The sequence below is a fragment of the Eleutherodactylus coqui genome, chromosome 8 (assembly GCF_035609145.1).
Source record: "Eleutherodactylus coqui strain aEleCoq1 chromosome 8, aEleCoq1.hap1, whole genome shotgun sequence".
NCBI classification, from domain to species: domain Eukaryota; kingdom Metazoa; phylum Chordata; class Amphibia; order Anura; family Eleutherodactylidae; genus Eleutherodactylus; species Eleutherodactylus coqui.
Window position 1 is genome coordinate 32827600 of NC_089844.1, and position 21509 is coordinate 32849108.

At 44.9% G+C, this 21509-nt stretch overlaps 1 protein-coding gene across 2 annotated transcripts in view; it reads left to right on the forward strand.

The window, feature by feature from the left end:
- The window catches only part of HYCC2 (hyccin PI4KA lipid kinase complex subunit 2), a 71495-nt gene that overhangs the window by 7187 nt on the left and 42799 nt on the right, over window positions 1-21509 (forward strand). For both annotated transcript variants that reach the window (XM_066575446.1, XM_066575447.1), the window contains exon 3: window positions 17118-17221. The gene's annotated coding sequence lies outside the window, so the exon portion shown is untranslated. The remainder of the gene's footprint in view (window positions 1-17117; window positions 17222-21509) is intronic.

Genomic DNA, 21509 nt, shown 5'->3' on the forward strand with positions numbered 1-21509 from the left:
GGTTAAGCATCCTTTATTGTTATCAGTCATTTGGCTGTCATTTTAACTAGACAGCCCCTTTAAGGAGGACCTGCCATCATCCTGACATGTCTGTTTTAGTAATGTACTGACAATTCTGGAGCAACTTTCCTTATAATTCCTACATTGTGTTCCTCTGTTGTTCCTCCTGGAAATTTCTAAACACATTAAGTGGGTGTTACTAGTTGGAGGAGTGATGCTGCACATTATGATCAGTGTCATATAGTGTCACACTGTAGGAACACACCCTTTTGAAATAGGAGAATTGTAATGCCCAGTTGTCAATTTATTCATACATTTCTCAGAGGAATAACAGAGGAACAGCACAATGGAGAGATAGAAGAGGCTCAGATTATTTAATGAGGATTTCAGTTACTTACTAAAACAGACATGTCAGGAGAACCCTTTGGTTGTACACTCGATATTTGAATTTTCTTAACCTGTCCAGTCAGATGTCGCAGGGATCCGGCTTGGGGTCAGTATCCAGCACGGTCTGTCAGGCCACTAAAAAGGGCGACTTTAGTACATCATTTAATTATTTCTCACTCATTAACTTATCAGCTAACGAGGTTTTCCAGGACTAAAATATTAATGACTTCAGTAAAAGCCATTTCTATCTAATCAGTGGGGTCTGCCGCTCAGGACCCCCGTGGATCAGCTCTTTAAAGAGGCTATAGCCTCTTCCCATTGGTCACATCTCTTGACAGCAGCTCAGTCCCATTCATAGGCAGTGACCGGCGCGCTGATTACGGTATTATGCCGACTTTGTGCATCTCTGAAGTAGTTGGCCAAAAAACTTAAATGATATCAGTACACACATAGAGGAGTACCGGAATTAGTCCTCATTGTTCATGAGCTGTGAGCCCCACCCACCACGACCGCCAATCCCGTTATGTCGGAGCGCGGCTACGGAAAGGGAGAAATTTTAATCTGCCACATTTGAAAGCATTGAGTCTTTATATATATATATATTTTTTTTTTTAAATTATCAGAGCGGCTTCACATGAGCGGTTGCGCAAATACGCTTAACGCATCGCATGAACGACGATAGATTATGTACATTTGCATATGTGTCTGCGCATATTACTGTATGCAAGGCCAGTTCACATGCATATGAAACACCCTTTCCAATGAGGTTCAGACGTGTTCTATTTTTGCAGTTTTGCGCAGTTTTTCACGTATCCCCTCCTTGTATATTCGCACACCTGCCATAGCTTTCTATGGGGTCTTTGCTGTTGCAAATGCAGGAGAATAGAGCAGGTCCTACTTTTTTCCATACGTGCCAAACACGCTTATGCGAACGAACCCATTGAAATTAATGGCTTCTATTCTGTGTTTCGCGCACAAGTATGTTCGTGCGAAGCCTATCTTAAACTACGGTTTGTCTACAGTGTAACTCGTATGTCAGGTGACTCTATAACGCAGCGTTAACATCTGCGTTTCCGTTTTCTACTCCGCCATAAAAACAGAATTAACAGCAGTGCCGGAACTAACGTGTCTGACACTGCAGCCGCCCAACTGACTCCACTTACTGTCATGGTGCCTGACCTTTTACCAGAAAAAAAAATAAAAAATCGTACGGGACGCTGCGCTATTTTCCTGCAATTTGTAATGGAGTCCGCCATGGAGACTTCTAAGGGGCCTTGTATACAAATATGGTCTTGATGGGGTGAAAACCTGTTTTGTGTTTTATCTGCACGCTGACACGTCCCTGCATGGCGGCACATTTTCTTTGCGGAAGTCTTCTGATCTAGTTTCCTGGTATTTATTGTTACAAGACCTTCATGCAATCTTATCAACACTCCGCACCTTGCAAGCTTTCCAAAAAGGGTTAGATTTCAGTCCTTGCGGAGGGAGGCGACAGCAACGCCGCTCTGATAAATGAAGCCACAGAGTAAAAAAAAACCCCTCTGTCCACATTTCTGCGGCGCTCATCACCGCGGTACACTATTGATCATTTCCAGCCGCTATTCTGTAACGAGATGTTTGTCTGGAATCCCCATCCTGACTCGGTTACCTTTTGTTTCCTCATCACAGTTGGATTTTATGTTTTTTGGGTACAAATATTGGGCTGTGACTTGTTTGCCGCTCAGCTTTAGGATCCATGATGGGATGTATTTGATGAGGCAGATTAGACATTGGGGAATGCACCTCTCTCCCATATATAGGTACAATACAGACCTCCGTCCTTTCAGAGGAGAGTGTTGTTCTAACGGCCCGTGAGGACAACCATGCTTTTGTTCTGTTTGCTGCATTTGGATTCTGCCCATTACACTTCTAACCCGAGCGGCTGCCATAGTAGAAGTATGTTGGGGAATTGCTGATAATGCAGTTCTCTATAATATTAGTGACTGCAGTTTTAAGTTGTCCGTAACTTTATCTATAGGAAGCCTCAGGTGTCCTATAGGGTTAGGGAGGTAGGGTCTGCTCTTCTCATTGCTATTCAAGAAAGCTGCAGAACAGTCATTTTCTTCAATTAAATGACTATTGATCTTCCTACTAATCAGGATTGAAAAGCTCTTTATTGTGAAAGGTTAACAATCTGCGTGATCTAATTAATATAGATTGGGGATTACCAAGTAATTCTTCTGTGATTTTGTATATTTTTGTTCAGTGGAGTCTCCATGGATGAAATGTATAGATAGATGGCATGTCTCCTGATGGTGCCACACATAATTTTTACTTTGCTATTTTTGGTAATGCCCTTTTAAGATGTTGCGGTACCTTTTACATCATGTTGCGGTACCTTTTTTGGGACAGCGCTTTTAGGTCCAACTAATGAATAAAGGTTAGTTGCATTGTCTATTGGATGGGTGTTATCTACTTCTGAACTTCTCATGGGCTCAGTCTGTGAGTGTTTTCCTCCATGCTTTACACTGCAGTTGTCACAGAGCACAGTTACCACTGTCTGCAGGACCAGGGCAGAATGCAGTGGGTATTTGTTTCACCTCCTATCTTGTATGCTTTGACTATGCCTACTTTGAGGGCTCTGTGGTGGCAGGGAAGCTGATGTCGTCAGTATGCGGGCTTAGTATAGCAGCACTTAGTATTTAGCACTGAAAGGAATGACATTTTAAGTCAGCGTTTGCCTGAGCCGAGTCACAGCAGCTCTTGCCAATTCTTCCATTTTCATAATACGGAAGATGAGAAAACACTCAGCATGTATGAATGATTGCAGATATTCTCTTCTGCCCAAACAGCCGGTCTCTTCTGCATTTGCATTTCTTTTCCAATCTATAATGTGACCAAGTAACCTCATTGATAGGTTTATGAAACAATTGAAGACGTGTTAGGCATTAAAGGGGAAGAGGATCCCCCAATAATAAGCTAATCGCTGGTTGTTTGGGTGTTGGGACTCTCGGCAGACACCTCTAATCTGTGGGATAATCCAGCAACAAGTGTTCACATTCCCTACAGCACCCCCACAGGGGAAATGAAGTATTACACACTTTCCAATGAAATTAATGGGATGCCCATATAAAGGATGTGTCTAGTCCTGCTATGTGAGAGGACCTGTGTAGCTTATTTTTGGCTAATAATTGAGAATTCCCTTTTAAAAATGGGTTTTAGAAACCAGACAGCCCCCTTAATATTACTTCAAAGTGCGCTGCATATTTTGAGCGATTTTGTATCATTCCCTGTTATTGTTGGAATTGATCTAGCCAGGTAATTATACTAATATTAAATGTGTTATGCCAGGGTAGAAAGCTATTCCCTATCAACAGAAAAGGGGATGATTTTCTGATGGGTAGGGGCCAACCTATGGGTCCTCCAGGGCTCCTTAAGGTCCTCATCAACAGAGTGGTGAACGGGAGAAATATAGTATAGTGATTCCTTCAGCTCTCTTTGACTGAACTCTGTGCTGGTGAGGCATATGGACTAAAATTGTTATTTTAAAGGGGGTTTCCAGCGTTTAAAATTGATGGCCCATCCTCAATCTAGATCATTGGAGGTCTGCTGCTCGGGACCCCTGCAGATCAGTGGATTGAAGGGCCTGCAGCTTCATCTGATGTAAGAATTACTAAACGAATTTACTCCATATTTATATGTATATTAGAATTCTTGCAATTTATAATCAATATGTTTGCAATCACCTGTCGGGCTCTCCTCCGCAGGATGATGATGGTTATATGGGCAGCGCCTACCTGGATGCATCCTATACAATGTTGTTTGGAGGAGTTGACACTATAGGGTTACGGATCTCGTGTTCTCATTACTGGGTTGAGCTACCTTCAGTTCCAGGTAGTGACTATATAGGAATATTCCATGGTCCCATTAGTAGCCGACTACATATAATGCAGGTCCAGTAAATACTGCAATCACTTATACGAGGAATATCTCAGGCCTCCGTCACACAGCTGTGTGCAGAAACGCAGTGTTTCAACTGTCCAGGTTCCTCCCGCTGCGCTTTGGGCCTCAGCACTTGTCAGTGCCGACAGAGGATCTTTTGCTAGTGATGGGGTTTGTAGACCCCGCCTCCAGCGCAAGATTGCTCTGATTGGCTGAGCCTGCTGAGTGTCAGCGGGCTAAGCCAATCACAGCCAGCGCTGGAATCACCAATCAAAGCCATTCACTGAATGTCTGTGATTGGTGCATCGAGCGCTGGTTCTGATTGGCTGAGCCAGCTGACACTCGGCAGGCTCAGCCAATCAGAGCAATCTTGCGCTGGATGCAGGGATTTCAATCCCCGTCACTAGCCAGAAAATGCTTTATCTGCTTGACAAGTGCCCAGCAGCCTAGCAGCCTGCCCGGAGCTCCAGAGGACAGTGGCAGGGACCCAGACAGCGCCAGCTAGGTAAGTATTGATGTTTTTTCCTTCTTTTTTTTTTTTTTTAAAGTAGTGCAGCTTGCGCTTAACGCTGCCAGAAACGCGGTACCAAGTTGTGTCACATTTTCAGCTGAAACCTCTGCCCATTCATCTCAATGGGCGACACACAGCTGAAAACGGCCAAAGATGGAGCATGCATCGCTGTCAAAGTGCAACGCTGAAGACTCTGCTTTTTGACGCTTGTGTGAGCAGCCCCATTGAAATGAATGGGAACGTTGTAGGGGCATTTAGTGCTGGGCTGAAAAGGCAGCATTAGGGCTAATGCCCACGGATGGATTTCTGCTGTGTTTTCTCTAGCGGAATTCCGCAGCTATCAGGTTCTGTTGGGCCAGTAGCTTTCCTGCTGCCAATGCTCACATGCGGAATTCTGCCGTGGATTTCCGCTGCTGGGGAAAAAAACGCGGCATGTTCTATTTCACCACGGATTTCCGCAGCGGGAGGTCTCCATTAATATAGTTTTAATAGAGACCATGGAATTCCGCGATCACACGCGGTTTTAAACACTGTACTCCCGCAGCTGAAACCCGCGACGCTCGTGGGCACGAGCGCTTACCTTTGTACAAAAGCGTCGGTGTGAGGGAGGCCTTACTGTATTGCATCTGCAAATCAAATGCTTATTACTAATAAACGTATGGATATTGGTGGAAGCGGGCAGATTACCGTAAAGCCGGCATTGTCTTCATGTGTTGGTGAGCATATGCTGCAGGGAGGGGAACTTCTGACTACATACCATGAAAGTAGGCATAATCTTGCATCATGTTGTAAGGAGCAGAAGCGATCCCTGCTGAGTCCACGTTACTCGGTGTTCTCCTTGGGGAGAGCGTTCTGGAACGGCGTTGTCTCCATATATAAGAATGGGTTCACTGAAATGCAATGTGCGTTCATGGGGTTTCTGTTTCCTTGTCTGCCACGGGATGAGATGGGTATGCCACAGTAATTTGATAATGGTTATATATGCATATTTCATGCAAATTGGCACTATAATAAAATCACATACTGGGGAGAGAAGAGGGGACAAGAAATAAAGGGACGAGTGCGCTATTGTAAAAACTGCAGCGAACCCTAACGTGCCCCATGGCTATTGTTGGCTGAGCGTATGCCGGACGTGGCTGCTTTTGGTAGGGGAAGCACAGCCAACTGCATTCTTGAATTGAACTGTATGCAAAGGAAAAAAGTAATATAATCCAGTAGATACATCTGTGTGATAAGTCAGGCCAGGCTCAAAAACAGCCATAATTTGCTGCATGCTGCCCGCAAGATGCATGCAGCAAGTATGCAATGACCATTGTGTGCCTTCTGCAGGCTGCCAATCCCATGAACTATCTTGGCATGTATACCCATGTAACCTGTGCTAAGATGGAACATGCTGCGATTTATCTGGTGTGCGTTCCACGCAATGTGTCAGCGGCACAATGTAATTCTATGGCCGCTTGCTACAGCGTGTTGCGTGCGCAATATGCAATTCTAATACTGTCGTGTGAGCGCTCCCTAATGCGAATGTTGTAGCTGACTGTATAAAGTGAAGCCGTATACTCGCCTTACCATCCCTTGCCGATGCTTGTGTAGTCCCCCATCGGTATGTGTACACTGGCCCTTATTGTGTTGATGCGTGCCCTCTGTAGTATACAGCGCCCAGTTAAGGGCCAGCCGGGCATTGGAGCAGCAGAGGATGGGGACGGGGAGTATACAGTGCTTGTAAACATCTGCGTACAGCAGGCCGGTGACGCTTCATCTGTTAGGGCTCCTTCCCACGGATGGATTTCCGCCGCATAATACGCGGCGAAAATCCGCCGTGTTGCCTGCAGCTATTAGGTTCTATTGAACCCAGCAGCTCAATGCTCACTGTGCAGAATTCCGCACCGTGAAATCCCCCGACCTCACCCGCGGCATGCTCTATTTGCCGCGGGTGTACACGCGGACGGCTTCCATTGCAGTCAATGGAATCCGTCCGTCACGCTATCTTCCGCTGTAGCACACAAAACCAACTTTTAAATTCATAAAATACCAAAGAAAATTAAAACCCCACACATAATGGATATCACCCCGCCTGTAGTCACCCAACCAACAAAAATACTTTATTACACAGGCTGAATGCTGTAAAATAATTCTACAAACTAATGCCAAAAGGGCTGTTCTTTTCTTTTGTTTGCCTCTCCAAAAAAGTTTACTTTCATTTTCAGACCCTGTTTTTTTTTTTTTTAGCCTCTTGATCTTTGATGAGCAGCACTAAATCCTCAAAAATAGCACAGACACCGCTCAAAAATTATGGCGCTGAAAACTGCTCCGATCGGGCGGCTGTCTGAGCGGCTCCCATTGAAAACAATGGGAACATTTATACCACGATTAGCGCAGTGCTGAAAGTGCGGCGGGTAATGGCGCCTGTGTGAGGGAGGCCTGACACATTATATGTACCATTAAAAAATACAACGTATCCCCAACAATACAGGAGAACATACAGCTGTAACAAAAAATAGGCCTGCCACTAAAGGGTTAAGGGTTTGAGCAAGCTGTGGGTCTGACTGGGATATATATTGATCGTGGGATTGCCCTAATGCAGTGATTACACTGTATTTACATAAGGCTGAAGCCCTCCTCATCCACGCTCACACATTGTAATGATTTATCAGGGGGGCCTTCAAACTCACTAATACAACTTGTTCTGTAAGCTCGGTGCAGCCGCTGAGACATTCCTGCTCTTCAGTCTGTACGGTACAGGTGGCCGGGGAATGGGGGAGCATTGCTAGTAATATGGCAGCTGCAGTTTTGGGATGGGGGTGGGGGGTGGCACTATTCTGACAGTAGTTCTGTCATAGAATGGTAGAGTTGGAAGGAACCTCCAGGGTCATCGGGTCCAACCCCCTGCACAGTGCAGGATCACTAAATCATCCCAGACACATATTTGTCCAGCCTTTGTTTGAAGACTTCTATTGAAGGAGAACTCGCCACTTCATGTGGCAACCTGTTCCACTCATTGATCCCCCTCAGGCCCAATGTCCACGGGCAGATTTGATTTGTGGAACCCGTGCGGGTGATATGCAAATCAAGCCACCCATAGGGATGCATTAGCATTCGCAAAATGATATATATATAACACGGCTATATAAGCATGTGGATGCAAATTTTTATGGGGGGGATGTGGATTGCACACGCGAGAAGAAATCACAGCATGCTCTATTTTTCTGAGGATCCAAATTGACGATCCGCGGCACAGCCACCGCTGTCACTGTGGATGTGCCGCGGGAGAGCAGGAGATTTAAAAAAAAATTTTTTTATTAAAAATTGCCTTTTTTCCTAATACAATGATTACACTAGATATACATAGGGCCGGGGATAGAAACATAATGCAAAAATAAAATGTGCTGGATGTAACTCTAAGCAATACTTTTCGTGGGATAGCCCTTTTTAAGGCTATGTTCACACTTGCGCCAAACAAACAGAATGACGGACGTTTGTGTGAACTCGTTCTTTGGGTTCTTTTACACGTTGCAATTGATCGTTGGAATGAGCAGACTAGTCATTTGCTATCAAACAACCTCCTCTCACTCGGGCAGATAATCAGTTTAATAAGGACCAAGCTGTTTTGTACCCTTTTTAGGGATTTTACCCATGTGGCGGTTTTACTGCTCTATTTTTTTTTTCCTTTAGCTACCAAAATTATTTTTGCTGCGTTTTTTTCCGTGGCATATACTATTTTTTTTTTATAACATTTTCACTGACTTTTTTTTTTCGTTTTATTGTATGTAAGAAGCAAAAAAAATCATTTTTAACATTTATAATTTTTTTTAAAATTATTTTTATATTTACACTAAAATAAAGTATGGTAACAGGTTCCTCTATTTCTTTTGGACATTTTGATATATAGTATGTATGATTTTGGTTTACAGGGCGCATACGGCGACGGTTTTTGTTGGAGTCTGCTTTGTGTTATTCTCTTTCTTATGTATGTATTGTTTTTATTGTGTTGTTTTGTCTTACTTATGTGTGTAATTGTGTATTTTACTATCTATGTCCCCCATGACCTCATATAAGACCTCTGGGGGACATTCACATATTTTTTTTTTCTTTATTTTGCACTTACCCACTGTAGCTGGGGCGTCCATAGGAGCCCTAGTTACAGGGGAAAGCAACCCCTCTGGTGACATTAGTCACCTGCAGAGCTGTCAGGGTCTAGTCTGACCCTCCAGCTCTGCAGTAGCAGGGAATCCCGGGAGGTCACACGATCCCCCTAGGCTCCCGTAGTAAAAGTACATGTTACTTTCACTTTCCCCATACAGTGCTCATTGAGCACTGGATATCGGGGAAGCAGAAGGCAGGAAGGGTTAAAAACCCCTCCTGCCTTCTGCTCCGGGTTATCAGCTGTCACTAACAGCTGATAACCCGTTCCTGCCTCTGACTGATTGCAGAGGTAGGAGACTTAGAGCACCGCCGTATTTTTACTTTTGGCGGTGCTCTAGGCCCAGGACCAGGCGCCGTAAATTTACTGTGGCTGGTCATAAATGGGTTAAATCGTGTTGTAATTTTTTCCCATCGTAGTTCTTTCAGTGACTTGTTGGTCTGTCGGGATTCTGGGGATGGTGTGTGAATGAATGAATGAATGAACGATCAGCTTTTACATAGAAGGATTGGCAGACTGCAAGCAATGATTTCTTTGCCTGCATAAAATGACCGATAAGCAAACACATCCGTCCTTCCACCATAGGGCTGTTTGCACCGAACAATTATTGTTCATTTTTGCACAATTCAATAATTATTTGAGCAATGTTTGTTAACAATGGTTCATAAAGTAAGCTTGTGTCTGGCCTGGTGATGAGGGTCATCGGAGCCATCGTGGTACGAATGCCAGCGCTTCCAAAGGGACATTTTAATAATTTGTTAGTTGGACGAGCAAAACTCACTTCTACCATCTGGGATTAGTTCATGCTAATAGTTTATGGTTGGTCTTTCGGTGCGTTTAGACAATTATTTGGCACTGTGGTTGCCCTGTCTTCTAGGAGTCTGAATATACAGTATAAGTGGGCCTTTTGGTGGGAGGGGAGTTTCCCATTGTAATCATTATTGGGGAGTCTTTTTCGGTGAAGACGCCGGATCTCCATTATTGTGACTTCCATAGAAAATCTGTTCAAACCTACTGAGTGCCCCTCTGCCATTCCTAGTACTGGTTGTCAAGCAATTGAAGAGGACATCGAAAAACAATGGGTTTACTGTCCTAGTACAGAGACCTGGAGCTTCTACTTCTTATCCTATTAGCATTATAAATGGCTAAAGAGGTTGTCTGATACCTGAAGCCCCATTTACGCGCAATTATCACTTAAAATTTGTTCAAATGATGGCGTTTGAGCAGTAATCGTTGCGTGTAAACGCTTCCATCTTGCACTCTTCGTCTATACGGTGATTTTTAGGTGAGCATAAAATACACTGTTCAGCCAGAGAGAGATAGCAGGGACCGCACACTGTGTTCTCCACGGGAGCAGCTGTTTACATTGTATTCAGTTGACTGCTTGTGGCAGCCCTTGTAAAGACAATGCAGCTGAGTGCAAAGTCCAGAGCACATGCTGGGATTTGCAAACAACAGCTTCTGGAGGCTCATGTACATGCAAATGATGCTGATAAAGTGCTAATGGGTATTAGAGCCCATTATTACTTTATGCAAAATGATCGCTAGAACTGTCAATCTTTCAGTCGTTTGAAAGATTGTCTTCGCGTGTAAATGGACCTTCAGAGATAGGGGATTATAATCATCTGACCTGGCATACAGTAATGCGGCACTTGTGGGTTAGTTTGGCTTCACACCTGTGCTATTATTTTCTTTGCTCAACTTGTAGGAGCTGGACAACAAATTCAATGGAAGTCCCGGACTTGACACTTGCCAATGCTTGACGTACCCCGTAATGGGGTCAGTTTTGCTTCCGTCTCACTGCACCCTGTTCTTCTAGACAGATTCTTCTTAGGTTTGTTAGGGTTTGGCATTCTGTTTTCTCTTCCCGTCTTTGTAATCGGAAAGTAGAATGTCTGCTGGCGACAGATCTGTCCTATGGCAGAAGCAAATGGCGCAGAGCAGACCTCCGTCAACTACAATGGGATCTGTTAGGCTTCTGTCTTGTCGCCTGCTATCTTGTATGGGATTTTGTGCCGGATCTAAATCGGAGTAGATGTGAACAAAGCCTCGAAGGGATTGTCTGGGACTTGGGGCATTTTTTTTTTCTCTATTGATGACCTATTCTCAGGAGAAGTCATCAGCGGGGGTCCGATATGCTTATTCCCAACACTACTGTCAGTACGAAGCAGGTTGCGCTGTCTGCGCTGCGGTGGCCTGAGTTGGTAGTGCAGCTCCAGTGGTAGCTGCACCTGCACTACTAAACCAGACCACTACAATACGGACAGTGTGATCTGCTTCCTGCACTGACCATCCTGACAGCAGTGCCGCGGATCCTGACTGCCGATCACTTGATGACGACTTCTCCTGAGGATCGGTAATCAATAGAAAAAATGCCTGACGTCCCAGACAAGCCCTTTTTAATGATGACAGTGCATACAGCAATTTGGGTTTGCGGAAACAATCTAGCCTATGGTTAGAGGCTCGTACCGTCTGAACAAGTCCTTTCCGTATGCTCTATTAGGGTCTATTTACACGGCGCTGTCAATCCTGGTTGATTGCTGTGATTACAGCAAAACTGTGGCAAAATGCCATGGCTGGGAAAGTTTTTTTTTTAAAATATGGGGTTTTAAGATGATGTCATGGTAGTCGCGGCAATAAAGTGCAATTTTAGCACGCCATGAGAATATACCACGTAACCATTGAATCCGTGCCATAGAATACATTTCCGCTGATGGAGAAACTCATTTTTTAATGGAGCTTTTCATCCCCACAACGGCCGCTGATTGATGGGTTTAGGAAGAATGGAGCTCCAGCTCGGCCCTGCAAGACAACAATATTCTTGTTAACTATCCCTGCTTGTGACATGGAGGGATTATTCACCCCGGCTCTGATACTTCATCTGTAGCATATTGCCGCTCATCTGTATCAAGCTATTCCTTACAGGGAACAATAGCTGGCTGGAACAATTGGAGCTTCGCTTCACTTGAAGATGGGGAAGGGGGAAGGGGTAATAGGATTTGGCTTTGTAATTCCCTTTAATCTAGCTTGGATCACATCTTGTACATCTGTGCCCTGGCTGGTTTATCAGCGGAGCAGAAAATAGTATTTCCTGGCCTGCAGGGAGGGCGCCGCAGATGATCCCCTTCTGCATGTTCTTTAGATCCTGTTCACACAGTTAGTTCTATCATATGTTCCTGTTTTTATACACCTCCGGGCATCACTGCCACTTGGGTCCTCAGTCTCTGCAGTTGGTGGACGGCAACCCTCATTTCTTACTTCCCAGAATGAAAATCAGTTCTTGCCATCCGGTGATCACACAGGTACTCCCCTCCTCTGATGGCTCTACCGGAAGAAGCCCGTCCGATGACTGCAAACAGGGGGGTCAAAAACTATTTGGTGAAGCTGCAAAACTGCTGTAAAGTTGGTCTTTAATTTTTCCCTTTTTTTTGAGATTTGGACAAATATGTGAAAACCCTTGCATTGTGCCCACATAATATACCAATTCCACATATATAACCACTTACCCCAATTTTCTGGAGAGTCTGCGTTCCTATGTGAACTGAAGCTCACCGGAAAGTGACTCTTGAAGTTTAAAGGTCCGTTTTATACTAAACGCTTGAAGGAGCGGACGATGTCACAGGCCACTTGTAAAGGCAGATACATCGTCGGTATTGGGAATTCATTCAGTTCTCATTCGCTGTATATGATTGAGAACGACTGAATAAGCGTTATTTGAATTGAATGATGGGTGAACGAGCCAACGATGATTTTTATGTTGGCTGCGTATCGCTCACTTTAACTCGTTAGAGCAGATTTCTTTTTAACCATAATTGTTCCGGCCCTTTCGGCCGCTCTCACACATGCGCTTTTCCCAGCATTTAATGCTACATTTTCAATCAAACCCTACCATTGATTTCAACGGCGCTTCTCAGACATGCACCAAAATGCAGTGTTTTTCAAGCATTTCTGCCTTTTTTAAACACTATGCTTTGCCCTTTCCAAGTAGAATGTGGTTACTGTGTTTTTTGCCTGCATTTTTTTTTCCTCCAGTTTTGGCATTTTCAGCTTGCTTGGCTGCGTTTATAACGGTGCTGAAAACGCAGCAATTTTACAATTGCATATGTGAGAGTGGCCTTAAGCTGGCCCCACACGGGCAAGAAAATCATGCGATTTATTTATTTTATTTATTTATTTATTTTTGGTACATTATTTTGATACTTGTTTTTTTGTTGTTTTTTTTTTTTTTAAACACCATTTTTGTCCCTCTGCAGCACTGATGATCACTACGATAAGGCATGGCAGGACGTCTCTCCTGCCATGCCTTATCGCTTATTATAGCGATCACAGACACTGGCAATAGAGGACGCCGGTATCTGGCGTCCTGTTGCCATGGCAACCAGCCGGACGCTATGCGCTATTCCTATGACGTCGTTTTGCGGGAAATACCCCGCTCCCATGACGTACCCTTATGGCCTCCTGCAGACGGGTGGAAGTTCCGCCGCGGGATTTCCCGCAGATTTTCCGCCCGTGCCCACTGCCATAGGATTGCATTACATAATGCAATCCTATGCACACAGTTGCGATTTGTCCGCATGGCAACACGTGCAAAAAAACAAACCGCGGCATGTCCTATTTCTGTGCTGGTCTTGCAGAGGCCTGCACAGAAATGTCAGTAGTGACGGGCTGGGAGGCAGTCGGCGCAGAGCGAGACGGTGAGAGTGGGTGAGCGCCGGGTCCCTGCGATTTTTATATATTTTTTTAAAATCCCCTTCACATGGCTTGTACTGTAAACGCTGTGGAACTTCTGCCGCAATTCCGTTAGCGGAAATTCTACAGTGTTTCCGTCGTGTGAGAAGGCGGGTTAAGAATGCTACTAGACATTCATAGGCAGCCGTGGCTAACCCTCCCTGTTTACCGCTAATTGCCACACTGCTTCTGGACTTGCAAGTTGAAACCATGGCGAGCTCAGGTGTGGCCTGGCAATTAGCGGTATACTGCAGGCATTCCTCACAACGGCTAACGCTCATGTAATAGCGCCATAAGGTTGGGATCGCACATTGTACCACTACAGTACTGTCTTTGCTGTGGTTTTCCTACAACATTGGGAAACTGCGGCATAAATCCCACCGCTGTTATATGTGTAGACCCTTAACTCTGCATCATTTGGAACGAGTTAATTGGAACAAGACCAGCGGTTGTGTTGCAGTGTTTTGCAGCGCGTGTCTGAACACTGGTGGAAAATGCAGTCATTTTAGAGCATCCATTGCATGACCTGTTAGAACCACGAACCGTGGACACCATTTGGTCACTTGTCACATTTTAGGTCCTATTTAGAAGACACCAAAATGTGGAATATTCCATTGGTACAATCTAGTACTACCGTTGTACTTCCAGCACTGAATATCTCCCTTGGTTTTTCGTTCTTCTTAGTGTGTTTTTCATATCAAAGGGAATGTAATATCAGTTGTCACCATCTGTAAGAAGACAATCGTGCGGACTAGAACGAGATGATGCTGCCGCGCCGTGCGGACGAGAACGAGCTGATGCCGCCGCGCCGTGCGGACGAGGACGAGCTGATGCCGCCGCTCCGCGCCGTGCGGACGAGGACGAGCTGATGCCGCCGCTCCGCGCCGTGCGGACGAGGGCGAGCTGATGCCGCCGCGCCGTGCGGACGAGGGCGAGCTGATGCCGCCGCTCCGCGCGGACGAGGGCGAGCTGATGCCGCCGCGCCGCGCGGACGAGGGCGAGCTGATGCCGCCGCGCCGTGCGGACGAGGGCGAGCTGATGCCGCCGCTCCGCGCCGTGCGCACGAGAACGAGTTGATGCCGCCGCTCCGCGCCGTGCGCACGAGGGCGAGATGATGCCGCCACTCCGCGCCGTGCGGACGAGGGCGAGATGATGCCGCCGCCGCTCTGGTCTTAGATTTTCTTTATTATTCTAATGGGATTTGGAGGGAAAAAACGGACATCTGTAATAGTAATTTATTTGATCATGCTCTCAATTTGTTTGCTTTTTGCAGACATTAGTTTATGTGGGGATCTCTGGGTATACATTTGGGAGGGCGACTATAAAGATTTTGTTATGGGTATGTGTGTTTGGGTAATGGCAGGAATTTACAGATGTGTGTTCACAAATATTTCGTCCCATGAAACTCCGATGGGCATAGAACCGATTCCAGCGCTGCATTTAGGGTCTACTTTGTTTTTGATAGTTGGTGATATTGCTGATTCTTTTTCAGTAATTTTCCATGTCTTACAATGTTTTCTGGTGCCGTCCTTACTTGGCTTCCTCCATTCATTCATTTACACATCACAATGTTTCAAACCACAGACTTCAATCAGCGGTTTGTAAAATAGTGCCTGGGGAGCCGATGGACATTTGCATCCTTGCAACAAATGGTGAGGGAACTCCTTCCCCCTCGGTAACGGGCCCCATTGTTGCCTTCATCTTTACACTGGCCAATCATCATCATAATTTGCTAGTTTCCATGTAATCCTAATGATGAATGACCAGGCAAAGATCAACCAGCCACAATGTATCTTCGTTGTGGCTTTGATATAGTTTGCAGAAAAATGTGATTAAGCAACGAATGCAAACTGCAACAGTATAAGGGCTCCTGCAGACCTGCGTTTTTTTAACGCTTGCATATTGCTGCGTTGTTTGGTTATGTTTTTTTAACGCAAACGTCAATGGGACTTTCTAATGTTAAAAACCGCATCACACACAAATAGCAAAGCATGCAATGCGGTTTTTAACATTAGAAAGTCCCATTGACATTCGCATTAAACGCAGCGATATCGCAATGCTAAAAACGTGCAAGTGGATAAGAGCCCTAAGGAAGACTGTGTCACAGAACCCATCCCCCTCCCCCTTCCCCCTTGTTCTGTGCAATTCCGAGACGGACAGACCTCTCACAGAAAAAAACAAAACATTCATCTGAATGGGTTAATTCACGTCAGAGATTTTTCTCTCGGACTGATCGTCCAAGTTTGAAAAATCACCGCACGTCCTATTTTCGTGCACTTCTTATTCAATGCTCGCAGTCACGTGGCAAGCGATTTGCAAGCAAGTGCAATGTTTGTTTGTTTTTTTAATGCATGTTACTATGTGAACTACCAGAAAAAAAGGAAGTGCTGTGAAAAATATGTGCGTGAAAAGTGCATGCAAAATGGGTGCAAATCGCACGTTAAGATCAGGGGAAAAAAACAAAAAACGGGAAATGATCTGTTTTTTCACTGACCAAAATCACAATTGCCTGTGTGAATTTAACCCTTTGCAATCCAATTTTGGATTCAGGGTTTCCTAGGGGACTTTCTCTATCTGCCATTATACAATGGCGCCATCTGCTGGGTAGAGCCAGTGCTGTGGTATGGGACATGCTGGAGAAGCCCCCCAACAACATAGCTGCCAGTAATATACAGTAAGAATACCCTGCCGGACGTCTTCCGACATCGGAGCTGTACAGCCTTCAATCAGAATGTCTTCAGGTGTCAGACAGTGGATTGGAAAGGGTTAATCTAAAGTTTTATAAGTTTCAGATTTGTTTGTGTTAGTACCTATTTTTCTGTACTTGCTTACTGTTTATCACAATGCCTATCCCTAAGTTCTGTGGGAGCGCCGTTCACTTGGGTGCCTTTCAACTTATTATATCAGTGGAGTTTTTAAAGAAGCTTCCAAGTTTCCGTCTATATGAGTTGGCATGACTGGACTGCGGTGCATTCCCCAGGACTGTGACCTGTTTGGCAGGTGCTCTTGCTCACTGACTCAACTGGGCTTATGTAGTGTCTTGCAGCAAACCACTTTAATACCCTATGGGGTTGTAGAGCCAACCTTTCCAAGCAACAGTGCTTGCAGTTTGTACTTGCTGTACGGGGAGTGGGTTTGCTGGCTAAGGCTCTGTTCACACGTAGGGTAGATTCCATTATACACGGAAGCCATGACTGTTGTGCCAGATGCGTTGCATGATGGATACTGCTGGCACCTAATGGACCCTATTGACTTCTACTGGGTCCGTCAGGTTCCAGCCCGGCATCTTTAGCTTTGACAGAAAACCTAGTGATGCATGCAACAGTATTTTTGGCCAAACGGCGGAATTTGCATCCGATAGATGTGACCGTGGCCTATGATAAATTCTCTTTCTGCCAGTAAGTTAGTTTATTTTTTCTTTCTTTGAAGCTTTAGAGATCCAAGGATGCCCCTACGAGTCAACAAGCGCAGTCCCCTCGAGACCTAGCACGTCCCGCTGCTCAATGTAGAAGACTGATTTCTCTATAATCCAGGTAAGTGTGAGCCGTGCCTCGGTGAATGTGCCGCAGAATAAGGTCGCCGCGGGGCTCCACTCATAACTAGGGGGATTTCACAGCTTTGTACGTATTTGGGATCTCTGCTCGGACAGGTGGTGCTCAGGATGTTGGCTGGAAACCAAAGTACATTGTGTGTTTTCAGTGACCTAAAACCCTTGTGTAAGGCAAGTTAATGCCTTACTTACAGAACAAGCATTCGCTGAGGATTGTGGAATGTTTGATTAGGACCTGTGACAACATTCTGAAGAAGTCAGATTAAGGACTTAAAATCTGTGCAAAGCACACATGCCGTCACCGTCCAAAGACAAACCCTAGATATAGCCATTTGTGTGAACCCGTGCCTGCATAGTAGGAACTGGCATACATGGCAATTGCCAGATGCTATTCTACTATGGAAGTCTTTGCTGTGGTAATAACACAATGAATGGACTGCTCAGTGGCTTTCCTGCAGGCTGTTGGAGACCACTGCCTGTTGTATGACCAACTAACAATCACTCAGGGTATTTGCATCCGCCTTGGCTTCCCTTCTCTTTTCATGGAGCTTGGGGCAGCTGTGCTTCTAAGCTATTAGCTATTGTAGGACCTACCTTTGCAATACAGGTATACCTTATTGTCCAGCGCTGTGTAGAAGTACAGGCTGGATTTAGGCAACATGCTAGACCTCACTAGGAATTAATAGAATCTATTTAGGAATAAAAATGAGTCTATATACAAATAACTGTTTTTTTGTTTTTTTTTTTACATTTATTTATTTATTTTAAAATATTTTTAAAAATGTAAGCAGTATAAAAATAACGCTGCACCAGCAATAGTATTGTTGGTATCACAACACTGTATCTAAGAAAGGTGCATACAAGAAGCATAAACAGTAAAGGCCCATTTACACGGAGTGATGATCGCTCAAAAATTGCTAAAAAGCGATCGTTTGAGCGATCATCGTTGCGTCTAAATGTGCGCCCATCGTGCGCTTTTCGTGCACTGCTAGCTAATCGTTAAATTGAGGCCAACCTAAAAATCGTCCTTCAGCCTTATCAGCAGTTCTGCACAGGGAGTGCTGATAGCATTGTTTCCTGTGGAGAACAAAGGAGCTGAATGCAGATAAGAGCCCTAAGGCTATTAACGGCTTTCAGCTAGGGCTTCATTTGCACACTTAATTGCTATAAAGTAGCTGATTAATAGTTTATGCAAAATGATCGCTCAAAGCGATCACTAGAACTGTCGTCTGGACGATCATTGCTCCGTGTAAATGGGCCTTTAGGGCTAATTCACACGGCTGTATGTGGAAAACACTGCATGTGTTTCGCAGTGTTTTACTGTTGCCTTAGCTAGCCATCGCTACATACGGCAGCGATTGCACGCTGCGCATAAAAGCATATCTCATGCACGCAGTCATGTGCAGTGTGACTAGTTTATTTATTTTATTCCTCGCTCTGTCTCTTAGCGCAGTTGTGTATAAACCGCTGTACATACACAATGTATTGCATATGTACAGCGTTTAATGTGCAACCCATAAAGAATAGGGCTGTATACGTGTAACACATGGCGAAATAGAACATGCTGCGTACTTTTTTAAATTTGCAATAGAAAAGACACTAGTGCGAGTGGGTCAATGAAAATCAGTGGACTTTCATCGACTCCATTCACCGCGATGACCAACCAAAACGTTTGGACCAAGGGGTATCCCCACCAGGCATGAAGATAGTGTCCACAGCTTCTCCAGCACGAAAGAGAATAAGAGGGGTTCATGTCCGCTCTCTGGGAAGGTGCTTTGTGCCATCGGGGTCCATTCTGCTGCGCAGTTTCCCAATGACTTTTGCCCTTGACCAAGTTATACCGCTAGAAGATTGGCACTCAACATTACAAATGACAGCCTTTATCAGGATTACCGTAGACGGCCTCCCTCACAGTGAGCGGATGGGGTGGAACAAAAAAGATAGAATTTAATTCAGTCTTCAGTTGAGAACGTTTTGGAGTTTAGCGGTACATATGGGGCAAAGTTTACTATACTGATATATCTAGTAACCTAGTAGGACTGAAGCATTATGACCTGATCACCTCCGCTTCTCATAGTTCTGCGGAGCCTAAGTCACCATTGGAAGCTTTTGATACCATCTCTTTAAAAAAAAAAACAAAAAAGAAAACCTGACTTGTAAAACTTGCTTCTTTGTAGCAATTATGACAGCAAGGCGTTGGAGAGAAATCCAAGCCTTGTCAATAAAATACACATATCTGAAATTTGATGACAGATCTTCTGTTACTTCCAAAAAAGGTCACGGATTTCCATTGTCATCGGAAAATTCTTCTTCTCTCCTTTTGTGGTGGCACTTAGGGGCAAACCACACTGTCTTATGCTGCCTTCCTTTATCCTACGGAGACTGCGGTCTCAGCATCATACGTTTATATGATGGTGTGGTTAGCACTAGAGATGAGCGAGCATTGTCCTTAGCGAGTACCTGCCCGCTCGGAAGAAAAGGTTCGGGTGGCGGCGCAGGTGAGCGGGGGGGGGGGGGGGGGGGGAGAGAGATCTCACCTCCGCTCCCCGCCCCCCGCTGGCAACCGAACCTTTTATTCCAAGTGGGCAGGTACTCGCTAAGGACAATGTAATTGTCCTTAGCGAGTATACTCGCTCATCTCTAGTTAGCACCTTAACATAGTAAGAACAGGATTTCAATACTCCAAGATGCTAGATGAACAGTTTAAAGATACTTTAAAAGTTTTGAAGGAGTTCAGAACAGATTTTTTTTTGCTATAAACTGGTATATGAATGCTCAAAAAAAATGCTCCTAATATGGGGAACTCTTGGAAACCTGTTGTGTGAGGCGTTTGTGTCCATTTGAAACAAAAATGATCTAAAAATGATTTCCTTGTGATTTTACTACATACGTATCTTGTTCGTGCAGCTATTGAGTCATTGGCCATCGTTTAGAAGGATTGACTAATCTGTGTACGTGATTACCATTTTTAAACATTTTTTTTCATGCATTTCATTCACTGTTGTGTCATTTCCCGCGTTTGTTTTCCTCTCTAGTCTTTGCTATAGTGCGGCTTCACACAAGCATAATTCGCTGCAGGCCGCCCACATGAGACAGTTGTGCAGTACAAACTAAATACGCAATGACTTGTAGTACTTGCTCCGCATCGCCAATTGCCATGGATTATCTTGGCGTGAATGCATGCATAATAAGCGCCAAGATGGAACATGATGCCATCTTTATAGCGCTCGTATTTTGCGGAATATATATAAGCTGCAGCATGGGTGCCTATGGCAGATGGGTACAGCGTATTACAGGCGCACGTAGTACGCGGTCAGCATGCGTTGGTGTGAAGGAGCCGTCTGTAGATTCTGCTCTGCGGTTTGTATTAACGATGATTGTCTCCTTTGTTCTGGATTGTGCTGAATCATTAGAAGCCTCTGGCAGAGAATTAGGATGTATGGATCACGAAGTAATCTTTGCCTCAGTCCATCGCAGATAAATCCATTTGTCCACTCGCTGTAATTTGTAGCAGTAGCTGACGGATGAAGCGGCCAGAACACCGGGATAAACCGAGCAGCAATATTCCTTCTCCACATTCGAAAACGCTGAACTTCACTTTGTGTGCCAGCTTCTGACTAAAGCCGCGACGGAGGGCATAAAACACAGCAGTAACGGTTAGCAGCTGTACCGAGGACCTCTTTATAACCTGTGATATACCATCAATGTCCTAGTAGCACGCAGTGCCCCCATTATGCCATGCAGTGCTCGCATAAAGTGGGCATTGCCCATATAGTGCAACACTGTGCCCAGATTACAATAAAAGTACAGATCTAGTGCCCACGTATCTCCACAGTATTGCCCAGAGTCAGTATTCCTCAATATGGATAAGATGTATCCAGTTTTCACACAGTGATGTATAGTACTCAGGTACAGCGCCCAGGTAAATTGTATATAGCGCTCACACAGCCCATTAATAGCTAACAAGCTCCATTTGCACGTATTTAGAGAACAGCGGGTGGTCTGTTCTCTAAATACATCGCTATTGTTCTCCAGTTGGACAGCAGCTGAAACAATGTCATCAGCGCTGCCCGTGGAGAACTTTGCATGCGGTCTGTCTTATCAGGGATGATGGATTTTAAGCTGAGCTGAACTCAACGATAGATGAATGGGAGTGAAGCTGTCTATTGCACTTCTGGCCCTGACCATTGATGCGGATGTCCAGTCCGGCTGATGGGCGGCGATCCCAAGTGGCGAATCCCTGCTGATCGTTAGTAAAAAGTGAGAACTTC